The following is a 14,605-nucleotide window of genomic DNA, read 5'->3' on the forward strand; positions in this document are numbered from 1 at the left end:
TTTTGCTGCAACAAATCCATTCAAAAGTGTCAAATACTTTATAACCCATATAATAGTTTTTACAGCATCATGAACTCCAGAGACACCATTTGATTTGATTTTTTTTAAAAGGGTAGGTTAATAAACTTCAACATTTTAGCTCATTTTGGTTTGTCGATACACTGTCTTTTTGCCAAAAGTTTCTTGTACTTTGATGACGGTTGCATTCCAAACTCAGCGGGACTCCACCAAAGGAGACCCCAACACTACCTTTCATACAAACAGCGGACTTCTATTTTCCCTTTCTCCTTTGTTCTCTGCTTGGTGGCCATTCGCACCATTTCACAAGAGGCTCCATCAGTTCATCCTGGCCAACTGCTGGGTCCTCTCTTTCCATCCTTCAACAACCGACTTTGCCGTCTCTGCTCTTTTCACCCACCCAGCAGCTCCAGGAGGGATGTAATAGGTTTGAAGGAGACTGTGTTGCTGTGGCTGGGGTTTGTTGTCACAATCACAGTGTGAGCAGCATGCAAATCTGCGTGTGAACCCTCCCATAGTAGTGTGAGCTGTACAACAAAGGTTTGGGAGCCAATGCCTCTGCATCAGCCTCCCCAGCACAAGGATGACAGCTCTGACTGATCCCAGTTCTAATGGGCAGGACATGTTGGGGGTGTTCTCCCTCAATATAACACAACCAAAGACACGGTGTAGTGCAAGTGTATGCAGTCAGCATGCAGTTTCGCGGAGTTAGTAGTGACACCACTAACATTTTTCAGTATTTTTTTTCTCATGTCTTATCAAAACATTGCAGCTTTTTCAGTAACGAACTAATTGCTCCAATTACAAAATTAAGAGATCGTAGTTGATACATGATCCATATGGACCAGGCCCACGGTTTGGCAACGCATGTGAAGTGCGGATTAATTCCAAAGTTGTCTACCTTTGTAGAGTGAAAGATTATCATTTTGTCTTGCCAATTTACAATTAAACCCTTCCAGCACAAAAAGAGGCAAATGGCGCTTTTCCACTGTGTGGAACAACTCGGCTCGGCTCAGCTCAGTTTGGTTCGGCATGGCTCAGCTCGCTTACTTTTGGTTTGCTTTTCCACTGCAGTTTAGTACTGCTTCAAAGTGGGTGGGAGTATAGACTGATCATTATAGTTGCGCCGCCTTTACTGCTGTGGATCCTCTCCTCAGCTACCAATGAGTCTGCACCTCATCTACTGACTAAAATACAGCCATTTCTTTTTTCAAGTTGTGTGCGACAGTCGTTTAAAGCAAGTCGTTTCGTGAACAAATAAAACTGTGGTGGCTGTTACTGAGTATTTAAATCTAGCGGGTTTGATGTTTCGTGTTTCAAATCCAATGACGCTGGTAGTGACGATTCTCTCTGACCAATCAGTGACGGCACACTTGGATCCTCAGCCGAGGTGGTACTTTTTAAGCGAGCCGTACCATTCTGTACCGAGCCATCCCATGCAGTGGAAAAACGCCAAAAACTGAGCCGTACCGAGCCATACCATGCATTGGAAAAGCACCAAAAGAGAACTAAACTCTCGCCCCTGATCTGCTTGCCACAAGTAGACTTTACAATTTATAATAGCTTCTTCCAAATAGCATGTGTGATTGACATATGCGTGTTTGTATGTGAAACACATAAACTAGCGTTTCATAATTTAAAAACTACTTTTATTTAGCAAGAATTAATTAAATTGTTTAAAAGTGACAGTAAAGAATTTTATGCTGTTACAAAAAGTACTAGCCTATTTCAAATAAATGCTATACTTTTTAACTTTTCATTCATTAAAGAATCCTAAAAAAAGCATCAAGGTTTCCACGAAAAATATTAAGCAGCACAACTGTTTTCAACATTGATAAGAAATGTTTCTTGAGCACCAAATCAGCATATTAGAATGTTTTCTGAAGAATCATGTGACACTGAAGACTGGAGTAATGATGCTGAAAATTCAGCTTTGCCATCACAGGAATAAATAATATTTTAAAACACACATATGCTCACATTTGGTCACTTACACAAACCATACTGTTTTCACAGATGGGGTGGCATAAATAACATATAAATATGACCTCCTACTCTGTATCTGTGTGGGCATGTCACAAGCTGGTTTCTTAAATACAGATAAGTACAGCAAGACAGTAAAGACCAAAGCACCACTGCAGTGATCCACAGCACCATCAAACTGTGTGCTGCAGCAACAGAGCACTGCTGCCACACATCAACCACAAACAGCTCACATCCACTGCACTACCTTTCGTGGCTTCTTATGAAAACACTTGCCTCTAGTCTTGCTACTATGTGCTAAATACGTACCAACAGAAAAGAAAAATTGCAAATGTGAGCTCAGCAATGAGATTAAATAGAGCTTAAATTGAGACTTTTGTCTCTCAGAAATTGAACCGTACCTCTCGGTGGAAATGAGCCATGTATCAGACTGTGATCAAATCTGATCAAACTCTGCACTTAAAAGTTTAGAGACCTCAATATGAACATTTTTGGGGGGATTTTTTTTTTTTTTTTTGCCCTACCAACATTTTCACTGGCCCAACCACAAAAGAATTTTGCTTTATAATATATTTTCAGAATTGCTAGAAATATTTACATGAAAAGTGCAACATGACTAAATGTACTATGTAAATTCTTACAATTCAAATGCAATGAATTGGATTTTCTTAAGTAAATTAAATTCATTACGTAAATTCAACACACTTTTGCCTAAAAAAGTGTGTGTGTGTGGGGTGGGGGGGCATATGTTGCAAAACATTAATGATTTTAAGTTATCATATTCATAAAGATGCTTTCAGGACTATCACTAGTCACTTTTATGCTTTCGGCAAAACAAAACAGAACAGTTCTTAGGGATGTAACGATGCACCGCAAGTCGGTTGAAAATCGATGAAAATATGTGGCGATTCAAGTCGGTTGAGATGTTAAAGGGTTACTTCACCCAAAAATGAAAATAATGTCATTTATTACTCACCCTCATGGCGTTCCACACCCGTAAGACCTTTGTTCATCTCGGAACACAAATTAAGATATTTTTGTTGAAATCCAATGGCTCAGTGAGGCCTCCATAGCCAGCAATGACATTTCCTCTCTCAAGATCCATTAATGTGCTAAAAACATATTTAAATCAGTTCATGTGAGTACAGTGGTTCAATATTAATATTATAAAGCGACGAGAATATTTTTGGTGCGCCAAAAAAAACAAAATAACGACTTATATAGTGATGGCCGATTTCAAAACACTGCTTCAGGAAGCTTCAGAGCATAACGAATCAGTGTATCGAATCATTCGGATCGCGTGTCAAACCACCAAACTGCTGAAATCACGTGACTTTGGCGCTCCGAACCGCTGATTCGACACACTGATTCATAATGCTCTGAAGCTTCCTGAAGCAGTGTTTTGAAATCGGCCATCACTATATAAGTCGTTATTTTGTTTTTCATTTTCATTTTTGGGTGAACTAACCCTTTAAACGAATCGCGATACACATTTTAAACCGCAGGGGCGCTGTCGCTGAAGCTGAGTACTGTGACGCGCTTTACAGGCACGAGAGCAGCGAGCAAGTCGAACGGCATTTACAAAGACTAAAAATGAAAGCGTTAAGGTGCAGATACCGCAAAATGATGTTAATATACACTAATAACACACTAATACACACTAAAAGCAGTCGGCGACGAATGCAAGATCTGTGTTTTCATGGCAAAAGATACGGTTGTTTTCCGTCGTAGAAAGTAATTCTGGTCTGCCTCATCTAACGTTCGCGAAAGGATGTAAGTTTTCCACAGACTGAAGTAGAAAGTTGTGCTTGTGCAGGTATTGCATCTGTTGTACTCTTTTTAAATGTGTACATAGAGTTTTGGTAACGCTTTACAATAAGGTTCATTAGTTAACTACTTTAGTTAACATGAACTAAGAATGAACAACTCTTCTTTAGCATTTATTAATCTTTGTTATTGTTAATTTCAACATTTACTAATACATTATTAAAATCTTGTTAACATTAGTTAATTCACTGTGAACTAACATGAACAAACAATGAACAGCTGAATTTTTATTAACTAAATTAGTGAAAAGATTAATAAATACTGCAGCAAATGTATTGCTCATTTTTAGTTCTTGTTATGTAATATAATGTTAACATGACACCTTACTGTAAAATGTTACTGGATTTTTTAATAACATGTAAATTATTATAGCATATTTATTTTTCTAAATGTATTTAAAAGTAATTCTTGAAAGTGTAAAGATACAAATTATAGCAAATATTAAAATCTTTCCTTTATAGCGATGTGAAACCTCTGTCACTGTTGTACTTAGATTTTACTTTTTATATCTGCAGCCTCTCAACCAGACAGACACAGCAGGAGCTGAGCCAAAACAAACCTCCTCCCGAGAAAACAGCACTGGAAGATCTAATTGGAGTGACTTTTTTGAGATTAGTTCTAAAATTTAAACTTAGTTTTGTTATTTGGCCCAAGATATTTCAGTTTCACAAAGAAATATGCAGCATTTTGTCTTAGAAATAATAAAATAATACTTTTTCATTTATAATTTGTCTTAAATTTAATTTTGTATCGTGTAACAACTCTCGTGAATCGCATCGTGAGCTGAGTGAATCGTTACATCCCTAACAGTTCTTATATCTAACCTGAAATTCTTTCACTCCGGCCCCGGGTCAGCGGGTCATCATTATTGTTGAACCTTGCCAAGGAATTTTAGGAGAAACATCTGATACAAAGTACTTCAAAGAAAAAACTGAGAACCAAGCATTCTGAGCTATGAAAGAGGGACAGAATCTTCCTCTGGGTATACATCCATGTTTTCTAGATATCAGTTTGTGTCAAAATCATGCTTTGAACAGGACAGCTTCACACACACATACACAAACATATATGAACCAGTCTGCCTAAATCCACAGCCACTGTCACATTTCCCCAATCACCTCCAGTCATTATTTACAGGATGGCAGAGTAGTGAGCCAGAAGCCAAAGTCAACCATTTGCAACTACCGTCTGCTTGGCTAATTGCATACACCGTCTTTAATTTAGGGGTGATTGAAGTGCAGGAATGGATCCAGCCAGCCCGACCGAGCTTCAATAACTTACTTTGTTAAGTTACTCTGCCAGTATCGAGAGATGCACAAGCCTCTAGAGCCAGCAGCTTTTGATTCATAAGATGTTCTGAAGTTATCTTTCCTCGTGTGCTCGTTGGCTGATCTGAGACCATTAAAAATGAAAGGAGCATGCTGCCGTACTGGAGATTCTGGCCTGCACTGAGGAGTAGTTGGGCTAAATGATTCCTCTGTCAGAGATCCTCAAAACTATCGCTCACAAACGCACACCTAACTCAGATGCAGACAAACTCACAGGTTCAGCCAAGAAGACATTATGGAGTGGATGTCTGATGAAGGCTATTTAGCTCAAAGATGGAACCCTTAAAGCTTGTGTGGGAGGTCTGAACTGGCCATAGCTATCACATACACAGTCAGGGATTGAGAACCGAAGTGTTAATGTATATATGACATTGCAATATTTTGTTTTTCTGCGATAAATATTGCAATATGACAAAAAATCACCAGATGACTTGAATAGCTCTATTTGGAAAGAATTAATCATTCTAGCATGATTGGGGTGAAATCCCTTTTTTCTGGGGTGCTTCTTTTTTTTTTTTTTTTTTTTTTTAAGAAATGGATATATTCCTGTTTGCGCACAGCTTCCCTGTCAAACAAATATATTTTCTGAATAAAAAAAAATTTTTTTAATAAACGTGACATTCAAAGTATGAAATATCGACATCGTGTTAATTTAGGGTGTGACAATATACCGGTATTGGCGATAACCACAATATTTAAAATGAATAGGATGCTTATGATATCATGACACGTAAATACTCCAGCGCCAGTACCTGGTTGACCTCTCAGGTGGCAGTATTGCACTTTAACGCTGACACCTGTCAAACAAGAAGAAGACGCAGCTCGCGCAGCTATTCCGAGAATAGCATGTCGTCCGAGCAGGAGAGCGAGAGGCTCTGTCCACACCCAAATAAAGTAAGCTCAACAGTATGGGAGTTTTTCGGCTTCACAGAAAACACTGCAGAATTTCCTGGCTACATCAGTGCGAAGGGTGGCAGCACCACCAACCTTTTTACCAACCTCCGTGTCTATCACCCTGCGGATTACGCCATTTTACAGAGTAAATTATTTTACTAGTCATGGAATGGGAAATGTTAGGCTATATTAACCAGTTAACTGCGATTTTCTGTGTTCATGTATTATGTATTTAAATTAAGGGTGATTCTTTTAGTAAGTACCGTCACCGTTACTTTCATTTCTTTCATTCATAACTAGTCGCTTTTTGCCGAAATTCGCCGTTTTGAATCAAAATATGTCATTTATGTGAATCGTGTAGATCCGAAGAGTTTTTTTTCCGGGGGTGGGAGGTGTCGGGGTGAGTTTGCAGGCACAATAAATCGAAAATGGGCTACTTTCCCATAGACTGGAGTGAGACCATAAACGTCTCTCGAGCTGTAATGATCTTTTTTGGCACTCTGTGGTGTGACTGACACATCGCTGTAGCGCTTCAGTTCAAACGGAGGCAGAGCGCACGTGAACTGATCATCTCTTCCGCTTTACTACACGAAATAATCATGAATGGATGTAGGATGAATGAATACCGAAGGTATGTTAAAAGATCCAGTACAACTTACTGAAATCTGTATCATGTCATATGTAACGTTAATCGATCAAACATTGTTTCAACCGCAGAAAAGAGCCAATAAAATAGCTTGTAAAAATGTCGCATTTACCGTAACATTTACCTCAGAAAAGCTGTTCAATGTCAAAAAAACTTGTTAGTCAGCTACAAAAATGAACTTAGAGAAGAGCATTTTGATACATATCCACTGTGACTATAGGCCATTGCATATTCATGAACTTAACATGTGCTTCAATACTGAATGTATAAAACCGTTTTATGACGGCCACCATTTAAATGTTTAGGCCGATATTAAAAACGAGTAGAAACACTGTTAAAAACGAGTAGAAACATAATTGTCATTAAAAATGTATTATAACGTTATTATAAAAACTTCTTTATGTGTAATTTATATGTAGCTTACAAATCAATTAATTTTAACCTTTACTATTATAATGATGTACCAGCTGTGGTTCCCTGTATAGTTTACAGCATTAGTTGAGAGATATTTTTTCTTTGAGGAAATTTGCCATGTACTGTACCTGATAGGCCCTAAATTAATCATTATTGAATTGAAGGTAATCAAATCGAAATCAAATCGCAAGCTTCTGAATCAAAATCGAATCCAATTGTGAAATCTGTGTCAGTGCCCAGCCCGTGTCAATACATGTTTTTATTATTATTATTATTATTATTTTTTTTACTTGAAGCAAATGTTGTTTTTTCCATATATTTTCTTGTGGGAGTGCACCAGAATAGTTTATATGTTAAAATCACAACAATTTTCTCATGGGGGAGGATGAACTCCCACTACCTGCAAACTTCACCACTTTGGAGTTTGCAGGTATGTCTTTACTCGTCTTACTCAGCATGATGTAGCTATATGCATGCAGTTATATGTCCTCAAAATTCAAGATACACGGGCATTTTTGCCCCGACGAGATTTTGTCATTAACTTATATCATATGATATGATGTACAATATCACACGAGCAAGAGTGCCGTACAACAGACAGAAATGTTTTTGTTATACTGACTGAATCCGCGTTTTAAACGAATCAGTTTAATTAATGATTAAATGACCTACTCAATAAAGACGGTCACTTGCTTCCTTCTTGAATGAATGAGTCATTTGAACAAATTGGTTGAATGAATGAATGAATGAATGAATGAATGAACTCATTAAGACAGTGACTTTCTGCCACCTACTGGCAGTTTAGTTTAATATTTAAAGTACATTTTAATTAAAAGGTTAAAATTAGAAATAATTCCATATTTAAATATTGAATTAAATTTATGTAGACAAATTGTAAATGCTGTGTAAATATATTAATGCCACTTCTCATTCTGTGTCACCTCTGTATTGCAAAGATGGATTTTGTTGATAATGATATCATTTGATTGGTAACAGCCCTAATTAGGCTACTAGGCTAGTATTAATTTTTATTTCTTCAGGTCTTAAAAAGGTCTAAAAAAAGCCTTAAATTTAACTTTAAAAAATGTGCAGCAACCCTGAAAAAGAGAAACTAAAGAAACAAAGTAAAAATTAATTTTGACTGAAACATTCCCCCCCCCAACCCCAATCTGTATTGTATAAAGCTCTATATAAATAAAGATGACTTTAATTTATTAATTAAACCAGCTTATGAATATGCAAATAAATAAAAATCATCATAAACAAACAAACAAACAGAACCCTGCTAGTTTTCATATGGAATGTATAATTTTTTTTTTTTTATAATTAAAAACTTATTTCAGAGTAGGAGTATGACAGGGATAGGTAGGCATATAAGCATTCAAATATTGTGCAACAATAAAAGGTACAATGGTGATAATTCATAAATTAACCTTTAGTGGGTTCTAACCTGCTGCAACCTTTCAGTTACCATCCAAAGTATTTACCCCCACCTCCCAGATTATAGGTAAAATACTTACAAACACAAATACATGCAATACACACATGCTGAATTGTTTTGTATGACAGACCATTCAGTATCTGACAGATCTCAGAGCGATCTGGCAGATACTGACTGATCTTAACGACACTTATCTGCATAAAAAACAAACAAATGGTTACATAATGAACCAACTAATGCATAGATCAAAAAGTAAAAACAATGTGAGCAACTGTAGAATACAAATGCTCCCACCAGTTCTATTTGAACAGTACAGATCTAACAGTGATTAAATAGTAATTATAAGGGTAGCATGCATTTGCAACCAGAGACATTATAGAAACACGATTATTATAATTGGCCTTCATTACCAAGAAAATAAGCCTAGGCACTTGGGAGTAAAGCTAGGTGGAGGGAAATATAATGCCTAAGGTAATAAAATTAAATTATTGTTACATCATATTTTGCTCCTTATGCTATTTTTTTTAGCTTTTTTTCCTACTGGTTAGACAAGACAAGAAACTAGTACACAGACATGAGCACATGGCCAACACACGATCCACTTCAACAGATGTATTTGCCAATAAATTGCGAATTTGTTATTATTAGTGATGCTCCAAAATTTCTGCAACCGAAAATATTCGTCCGGAATTGAGAAATTGGTTTCGGTATTTCGGTGCATTTCTAGATATAATTTAGGTTGCTAAAAACTTGAACTAACTTGCTCAGCAAGATTTTCTTCAGACTGATGCTATGCCATGATAGTACTGAACTGAAATGCTGGCAATGCAACATGTACTTGCACCGTCTTATGAACTGTAGTCAGACACATTTCGAATACAGAAACACACAAAATCGAACTTGCTTAGAGTATTTTCCAGGCCTAAAGATTTCCAATTTTAGATGGTACTGAGAGTGAATAAAAAAGAAGTACATCGAAGTAGCAAACAAAACAAAAATTTTAAAAGTCCAAAATAGTAAGAAAAAATATATTTTGTCTTTTTCACAAAGACTTATATAACATGGGATGAGTATGGAAATATCTGGGTTATTCAATCTATTCAAATCTTTCTGACTTCTGTAACATCAACATTTGCAGTTCTAATTCATTCTGTGAACTTGAAAAATAAAATATTCTAAGCTTGAAAAACAAACTGGTGTTCACCTGTGCAGGTTGGATAGGCCCATATCTCGAATGAAAGAATAAAGTGCGATGTGTTCTGCCTGAAAGGAATTTCGGTGTACAGCATTCCTGAAGGGTACACGATGCAGTAAAGGAAAACAGCCCTGTGGTTTCCATCCCTTCAGCTGACAGGAGAAGATAATGTATTTTAGATAGAGCTTATACACTGGACCGTGCCGCTGTCCATCAGTCGATCACTGAGTTGCTATCCCAGAGAGCCTGAGACATGTTTATTAAAGAGGTGGGGGGGGGAGTTTGCTATATGCAGGGGGCTGAAATTGGCACGCTTGAGACCTGGATGGATTCTACACAGTTAATTAAGATAAAACGATTCAATTCAGCAAAGATTGAGTTGCGATTGAGCCCAAGCTGCTCATGGTGGTTGCTCTGATTAGGAGCCAGAAAATGCATTTGCTGAGATTTTGATGCGAGACAATATTCCCGTTTTCAATTACACACACGAACAAACCCCTAACTACCAAAACTGACTCATTTGCATGATTGAAATATAATTACAGCAAGATGAAAAAATGGCTGTGTTTTGTTTGGTGTTACAATTGTGTTTAATTGTTTCTGCTGTTTGTTTTTGGTTTGTTCGCTTGCTTGTTTTTTTCATTCAGATATCAGCAAAAGCACTCACAATCGATCTCAGGGTCAATGAATGAGGACAAGCTTATTTTTCACATGTAGGATATTAAAGTCCATCTGGTTTCAATAGTACTCATTGTAGTAAAACAAGCAAACTAACTAAACTATCAACCCTTAACTATCACATGCTGACATGGTTGTTCACAGTGTACAAAATACTTTATATAATTCCTGCAGAGGAAAACTGTAAGCCTGACGCAGAATTCTCTGTGGGAAAAATCGATGGCACGAATAACACACACAAGCTGCGCAACAATAAGAAAACTAGATGTTCTCCGTCACCATGTCAGAAACCTCTAATGGCGTCTCACAGCTGTTCTTTCTCGTGTTGACAGCCGCTGCACAGCACCATTAACAACTTACTGACGGGCCTCGATACTCACCAACCCGAGAGCGTGAAAACTGTAATCAATGATAATAATGCTCAATCATTTGCTAAGGCCTTATTAACACCAGTCCGACAATATGGGATTCTGTAATATTGAGTTGTGTTTAGAGTTATGCTCCATGCGTCTGTAATTCACTGCCTGATTCTGACAGCACTCACTCATGGTGCATTTCCTCCCACTCTGAGTCACAGTTTGCTGAGCTGCATCCTTCCAATCCTTCTCTCACTGTGGGGGCCACTGCAATGGGCCCTGGTCCCTCTGGGACTACCTTTCAGTTTTTCTTCCCTCCTCATCCTCCACTCTCGGGCTGTCTGATCCATTTCAGTGCCTTTGGTGGCCTTTTCACTGCTAACAGAGTCAGTGTAGATGTCTTCACAAAACAAAACAGACACACGTTCAATGTCTGCACCGATTCTAAATGTCAACAGCATGCCAGCTATCACCATTCATCATCTAGAGAACGCTGTATGGTTTACTCAATGTTTAGCTCCTATCCATAGCTGTAAATTCACCTGAAGTGTACCAAACAATCAACAATTGAGATTATCGATAGTCAATCTAAATATTTTCTTTATAAGAAACACTGCAGCATTTTAAATCTATGCCAATCATGTTCCATTAAGCAAATTCGAAAAATGTATGAGTGCAAAAATAAAAAGTGATTTAAACCTACATTAACGTGAATGCTGGGAATTATGCAGAGTGCATGGTATGGGAATCATAAATAGGCATAGCTATGAACAGAATTAAACACTCCAAAAAAGAAATAAATAAAAATAAAACAAAAAAGCACATCTTATGAAGAAATATGTACATTATATATGTTATACTGTTCATTTCAGAAGCATCTATAAATCCCCTGTCAAAAAGTAGTTATGACATTCCTATGACAGTTTGAAGCTGAACTATGGCACTTCGAAATAGAAGGTTACAAACATATCCATTTACATTGTCCTCCAAACAACATATGGTAATGCCAAGTTACGTTTGGGCCCGGTTTCACAAACAGGGCTTAGACTAAGACAGGTTTAGGCCTTAGTTCAATAAGGGCATTTATAAATTTACCATAGAGGAAAACATTACTGGTGTGCCTCTTAAGACAAAATAATGGCACTGACTTAATTTAAGATATAATACTATAGTCATTCATAGTAGATACTATAGTGTTTTTTAACCCTACTATAGTAAATTATAGTATACTGTATATATTATAGTATTTACAACACTTTGTTAATGAATGCATTGTAGTATACTTTCGTTTTTACTACAGTAAACTGTAGTGTATTGTAGTATAATATACCCTATATAATTGTCAAAAACAGTATAGTATTGGGTAAAGTAATTTGTTTATATTACTATAGTTGTTATATTACCACACCAACTATAGAATTACCACAACAAAATAATTTAAGTACTTTAGGTTCAAAAACAATATAGTATTTACTATAAATTACTAGCATTTTTTCATGTGGGTGCAAGTTGCTTTCAGATAAAACAGCTCAAACATGAACTTTAGTCTAGGACTAGATTAAACCTTGTCGTGTAATGACTAGCATAAAGTTGGTTTGACGTTGGACGTTTGATATTCGCAAATTAAGGGACCGTCTCTAAAGTTACATCCGACATTGGTATGCACGTTTCTAACTTCAATAACATTTGAAGGGAAAAATTTACAGTCGTGTAATGCTAGTGTTTTAATAGGAAAATGTCTTTACCTACGTCGTTGGAAAGGTGCACGTGCAGGTGTTAAAATTAATAAATACCTTTTTCATCGTCGGCGACAGGGCGCTTTTGCAGGTTGTTCCGAGTAGTTGTAGGTAAATATCCACATAATCCAGTGCTATTTTTTCTCTGTTAAAAAGTATTGCGTTATTGTTTTACAAAGTGAGAACCGCACCAAACGATTCAGCGCGACCTGGAAAGATTCAGACTGAATCTTGAACCGATTTACACCATTGTGCTAACACGTTTGACCAAATCGTTGAAAAGAACTGACTCACAAGAGTGATTCGTTCGCGAATTGAGCATCGCTAGTTTTGATTCTAAACAGATGAGAGAATACAAGACAACACAAGACGTAGTTGCTGAAATATTTTGAGGGAAATTTTATCAGGTTGGTATACTGTACTCTCGCTCGCCAAAGGATTTATCAGTGTAGGCCTATGAGCTCGTACCTGGTAAATCGGCGCCACCCAAGAGATGGTATATGATTTCAACCAATCCCCATAGCTAAGTTTTGTTTATTTTTGTCTGGCTATTATTCATCCTATTTGGTTTTATATTATCATATATTAAAATTTATGAATTCATTATGCTGCTGCTTCGATGGTTTGTTTATTATTATGATTTTTGAACACAGTTTGCCTGGCGCTGTCGAGAACATTAAAAAAGCACACGAGTCTCGATCTCATGTGAGTATCCATTATTTTTATTTTAAATTACTAAACAGCACCTGAGGTTAGCTTTATATCATGCCATAAAATTGTAGCTTGTAGGTATTCAAATATCTAATATACTTTTCCACCTTGAAATTACAGAAACAAATGCCAATGGAGAATACCAAGCAGCAAAGGATAACCACAGCTCCTTTTTTGATTAGCATGCATGCCAAAATAATAATTTATAAGCTTATTATTAGATGTTGCCATCACATTCAATCTGCACTAGATACAAATTTAATTTGACAAACTTAACTTGGGGCAGATTAAACAGATTAGCATGTTAAAGTTGAAAAGAAATCTACAACAATAGAATAATAGAACAACAGAAGTGAGGGTAATGATTCTTAGACATCTGTACTATATTTCAATTTGGTACAACCTCCTGTAACAAAAAACTGTCACTTTTAGCTTTCCCTTTATTTCAAATGGAATTTACTCTGTTTGCAAAGGTAGTAAGATTGATGGAAGCTCAAATTCAGTTCAGCCTTTTTTTTCTGTGCCATGCTGAATGTTCTTCTTGTTGATGCTGAAACACGTTGTTTTGAGACCCTTAAACAAAATGTATCTCATCATTCTTTCAATTGTGATAAATAAGGTACGAGTCATAGTAAATGAGTGAAAGAAACAGTGCAGGAGCCTGAGTTGTGAAAGAATGTTGTAGTTTCTCTTTTCCATTCAGGTCTAAAGCATTTGACTTCAACGCAGGAAAAGACTGAAAGGACTGTATAGCAATTAAGCCAAAAAGCCACTTCATACCACATAATCAAAGACAAGAGGCAATCAAGCAAAGCAGGCTGTCCTCCACATCAGTTAGCCTGCATTGAGACACAGCACCTTCTCTCCTCCAGCAACAACAAAAAGACCCGCCTTCCTCCTGAGGGGCAAAAGCACTGTGTTTATGGAGATTACATACAGTGGCGGAGAGAGCCCAATTACCTACAGCAAATGTACTGCATTGAGCCAAAACCCATGGCAACCCACAGCGAAACAAAGTGATTTTACAGCTCAATTTTAATCTGCAGGCTTTGGCCTGGTCTCCGGTTCCCCATGTGGGCCTTTTAAAATCTGATTTATCTTTACACTTTAAAGCAGACCAGTGGCGGCACCAGCCCGATGCTTAGTGATGCTTCTGAGGGTTCTCCAGTGATAGTATTGTAGGGTTTAATGAGGTGGTCTGAATACAGAGATGACGCTCGACAGAAATAGCCATTTTCACAGGGTGAGTGAATTAGACAAACGGAGTGTAAAAAATTTGATGTATCAAAAATTCAATGTATTACATTAAAAGGCTCACGTAAGACAGACTCAAAATCTCCCCTCCAATGTAAGAACAGGGGAAATCTTTGTTTGTGAG

General features: G+C 37.0%; 2 protein-coding genes across 4 annotated transcripts in view; one reads left to right on the forward strand and one right to left on the reverse strand.

The window, feature by feature from the left end:
- Positions 1 to 14,605, forward strand: part of rpl17 (ribosomal protein L17) — a 268,902-nt gene that overhangs the window by 133,360 nt on the left and 120,937 nt on the right. The gene's annotated exons all lie outside the window — the stretch shown is intronic.
- si:dkey-112m2.1 (transmembrane protein 132C) overlaps positions 1 to 14,605 on the reverse strand; it is a 145,558-nt gene that overhangs the window by 119,326 nt on the left and 11,627 nt on the right. Inside the window, exon 1 of one of the 2 annotated variants that reach the window (XM_051877702.1) lies at positions 12,574 to 12,727. The exons of the other annotated variant lie outside the window; for it this stretch is intronic. The gene's annotated coding sequence lies outside the window, so the exon portion shown is untranslated. Of the gene's footprint in view, positions 1 to 12,573; positions 12,728 to 14,605 lie in introns of those variants that run through there. 2 annotated transcript variants of the gene reach the window in all.

Source organism: Ctenopharyngodon idella, chromosome 21, assembly GCF_019924925.1.
Source record: "Ctenopharyngodon idella isolate HZGC_01 chromosome 21, HZGC01, whole genome shotgun sequence".
Classification (NCBI taxonomy): Eukaryota; Metazoa; Chordata; class Actinopteri; order Cypriniformes; family Xenocyprididae; genus Ctenopharyngodon; species Ctenopharyngodon idella.